Source organism: Rhinolophus sinicus, chromosome 4, assembly GCF_057876585.1.
Source record: "Rhinolophus sinicus isolate RSI-liver-muscle chromosome 4, RSI-T2T, whole genome shotgun sequence".
Lineage (NCBI taxonomy): Eukaryota > Metazoa > Chordata > Mammalia > Chiroptera > Rhinolophidae > Rhinolophus > Rhinolophus sinicus.
Window position 1 is genome coordinate 98,467,387 of NC_142504.1, and position 4,341 is coordinate 98,471,727.

Here is a 4,341-nt window from a genome sequence, read left to right on the forward strand (position 1 = left end):
ACAGTCTGAATTCAAGTCCCTGGTCAGTCATTTTGTGTCTGTGCCACCATGAGCAAGGTATTTCTTAATGCTTCAGTTTTCTCGTCTGTAAAATTGTGATTAAAGAAAATACCTACCACCTTTGTGACTAAATTTGTGACTAAAGATACTACGTACCTCATAGGGTTGTTAAAAGGATCAAAGGAGTTTATACATTCTCAGCACAGTGGGGATATATGGAGGGGGGTCTTGCCCTTAAATCAATGACCAAGGATCCTGAGGGTTCTGCGAGGCCCCAGTGGGTCCCAGCTCTGCCACAGGAGGTCACTGGGCCACATCCATGAGTACACATCCTTCCGGGTCCCAAGCCTTCATGAGGCCTGGGCTTATCCCAAGGCAGGTGTACCCATCTGCCTACGAGCATGGAGAGAGGAGGGAAGGCACATGCAGGAGACACTTCGTGTGTGCTGGGACACATGGGAGGTGCTTTACAAACACTTATAGTCGTGCGCCGTGTAACGACGGGGATACATTCTGAGAAATGTGTCGTTAGGTGATTTTGTCGCTCTGAGAACATAGAGTGCATGTACACACACCTAGATGGTCTAGCCCACTGCACACCTAGGCCGTGTGGGCATAGCCTGCTGCTCCGAGACTACCAGCCTGCACAGCACATTACTGTATAAAGCACAAGATTAAACCAAGTGCAAGAGAAAATGACGCAATCAAGAGATGAGGTAAACATGAGATGTAGACGCTGCTGCCAATGGAACACAGATACTATTCTACAGAAAGTTCTTCTATAAGCAGAAAGCGTACATTCTAAAATAATGATAAAGTGCTTGCTTCGGCAGCACATATACTAAAATTGGAACGATACAGAGAAGATTAGCATGGCCCCTGTGCAAGGATGACACGCAAATTCGTAAAATAATGATAAAAAGTATAGTATGGTAAATACATAAACCAGTAACACAGTCACTTGTTATCAACTGTAATATACTGTACACAGTTGTGTGAGCTATACTTTTATACAACAGGCAGCTCAGGAGGTTTGTTTACACTAGCATCACCACAACACAAGTAATGCGTTGAGCTATGACGTTAGGACAGCTACGATGTCACTAGGCAATAGGAATTTTTCAGCTCCATGATAATCTTACGGGTTCAGCATTGTATATCAGTCTGTCATTGACTGAAATGCTGTTATGTGGTGCATGCCTGTTTTTCCTTTGTTTTTCGATACACTCTAGGATAGGTGGTATTAACTCCCAGCTTGAGAAAAAGAGGCTCAGAGAGGTTAAGTAACATGACAAAGTCGCACAGCATTGGGATTCATTCCAGGCCTATCTGGCTCCAGAGTCGGGGTTTTCCTTCTACAACTAACTTACTGCCCTAAAGTGGGCAGCTTTCTGGGGTTAGCTGTGAATGGTCCTGAGGGAATGACTTAGGGGAGACCCCTCATCACCACCACCATTCACATACTTAGAAGGTCCCATCCCTGCTTCACAGAAATAGACATTTCAGAGCCTTAAGAGACGGGGATTGCATTGATTCTCTAGATCAATTTAGGGAGTATTGTCAGCTTAACAATATTGTCTTCTAATCCACGGACATGGGATGTCTCCACATTTATTTCAATCTTTTAAGGTTTCTTTCAGCAATATTTTGTAGTTTTCAGACTACACAACCTACATTTCTTCTTTTTAATTTACTCCTAAGTATTTTACTCTTTTAGATGCTATTGTAAATGGATTTTTAAAAAAAATTTCATTTTGGTTTGCTCATTGCTAGTGTGTAGAAATAAAGTTGATTTTTACATATTGATTTTGTATCCTGGACACATGCTGAACTTGTTTACTAGCCCCAGTAGTTTTTAATTTTTACGGATTCTTTAGAATTTTCTATAGACCAGATCATGTCATCTGCAGACAGAGGTGGTTTTATTTCTTCCTTTCCACTCTGGATGCCTTTGATTTCTTTTCTTGCCTAAGCCCCCTGGCTAGAACCTCCAGCACGATGTTGAATAGAGGTAGTGGCACAGACACTCCTGTCTTACTCCTGATTACAGGGGGAAAGAATTCAGCCTTTCACCATTAAGATATCAGTGTCCTTTATCGGGTTGAGGAAGTTCCCCTCTATTCCTAGTTTGTTGAGTGTTTTTGTCATAAGACATTTTAAGATATCATAGTACAGATATTTAACAAATGGCAAGAGGTCCACCCTCTGCTCAGGCTTATTTGCTCCCTACACTGGGAACTCAGTGCTACTCTCCCCACCTTTTGCCTCGTCCCCTGAGAGGGGAGCTGTCTGGGTCCTCAGATTCCCACTCAAGTCTCAGGATGGGAGCGCTCTGCCCACTGCCGAAACAGAAAACATCACAGCCCTCAGGCTCTCAGAGCTGGGACAGGGCCCTGTCCCTCCTGGCTTGTGAGTGGGCATAACCCCTATAGGCAGACTGGGGAGGACTTGGTTAGGGAACAGCAGACGTGAGAGAGGAACAGCAGTCACACACTGCCCTTGCCTACCCAGAATGCTCTGGGGTTACTCTGGACAGAGGAGGGAAGACAGGCTGGCAGGGGCGGATCTGGGGGTAGGGTGGGCGGCTCAGCTCAGAAAGTACTAATGGGCTCTGCCCCTGCCCAGACAGGGAGCAGCAGGGGACAAGAAAATCCCCCCACCCCGCAACCACACACACACCGATCTTGCAGTGCCATGGGACACACTCTGCCCTCAGAAGGAGAGCTGTACTCCAGGGCCATCCCCGGCCCAGGGGTGTCTCAGCCAACTTCTTTCCCCTTCTCTAACTTTCCTCTGGTAAGGCACCCACCACTTCTTCCCTTCCCACCTCCTCTCCCTTCTCTCCTGGTTCTTCCTCAGGAGTCACCTTCAAAAGGGAGACTCCCTTCCCATCTTTAGGGCGACTCCTGGCCCCACAGCATCCTTGTGCAGCATTGTCAGATCTGGCACAGGGTACGTGCTCAGTAAATGTTCTTTCCCAAATATATGGTGATGGAAGGAGAACTGACTCTGGGTGGTGAACACACAATGCGGTATATAGATGATATATTACAGAATTGTACATGTGAAACCTATGTCATTTTACTTACAATTGTCACTGCAATAAACTTGAATTAAAAGAAAAAATGTTCTTTCTCCTGGGCATACAGGCAGAGGCATGTATGTATTTGGGGAGATGAAGGATGAGTGAGAAGGGCTGGAGGGGCAGGAGGAGGGGGAAGAGGCCTGACAACCGGCAGGGGGCTAGCAGAGCCCTCTCCACAGCTGGGACCCCATCCTCTGCTTCTCTGGTCCCTGGGAGAGGCTCCATTCTTCTGGGACAACTCACATGGCCTGCCAGCTCAGCCCTGTCTCGCCTGGGCTCCCGCCTGGGCTCCCAGGCCCTAATGAAGATAATGAGGATGAGGAGGTGTTTATGGCGAGTCTTCCTGGAGGAGACCCATGGCTTCCCAGCCATGACCTCAGTGCTCACGGGAAGGCCTTGGGCGAACCAGGCGGGCAGGTGCCCACGCACGGGAGGAGGAAACAGAGGTCCAGGAGAGAGAGCTCACCGAAGGCCAGAGGGTTTTGGGATACAGGTGCCTCCCTCCTCCCTCTTCACCAAACTCATGGAAATCAGCGCAGTTAGAACAAAAAGGCCCCGTTAGGCCTGTCCGCTCCTCAGAGGCACCTCCCTTTCCCCATCTTCAGACACATGCCAGTGGCTACACTCCATGCAGGGTTCCCAGGGGGAAGCCACTGCTGCACAGCTGCAGCCACCTTGCCAGGCACTACTGGGGAAAACAAGGCAGAGGCTTTGTTCTCACCATGGGGGAGCCTGAGGGCCAAGAGGCAACGGGAGCAGGTGGGCTGTGTACAGGGCCCGGAGCAGCAGCTGAATTGAAACCCTAAGAGGCCTTGGGCCTGGGACTTTGAAGGAGGGGAGAGCCTTCTGCACCCCTGAACTCCTGCTGCCTGCTCAGTAGGCCTCGACTGGCCGAGGAGGCCTGAGCTGCTGCTCTCCACTCCCCGCTAAAAGCTCTGCTCTGTTCCCCCTTTATTTCTAGGGCCGCCATCCACCCAGCTCTGGGTGGCTTTGCAGTCGAAATCTTTGCAGAGGAATCTGAGTCTCCTTAGCAGCGAGGGGGCCTCTCCCTGGCCTCCGGGCATCCCAGGCAGTCCCACCCCTCAGACCATGTACAGATCAATAGCTCAGGGGTCCCGGAGGACCTGCTGGCTGGGCCAGCTCTCTGGCAATGAGACCTCTCCCTCTCTGGGACTGTAACCTGGTCCATACTCATTCCCATCTGAGCTCAGCCTCCCCAGTCAAGTGACAGGGGTCTGCAGGCTGCTGGCCTGGCC

General features: G+C 49.7%; 1 non-coding gene across 1 annotated transcript; it reads left to right on the forward strand.

Moving 5' to 3' along the window:
• The first annotated feature begins 817 nt into the window (after positions 1-817).
• On the forward strand, positions 818-924 carry LOC141567046 (U6 spliceosomal RNA). Its single transcript, XR_012489443.1, has one exon. It is a non-coding gene; the product is annotated as a U6 spliceosomal RNA (small nuclear RNA).
• Positions 925-4,341: the final 3,417 nt, after the last annotated feature.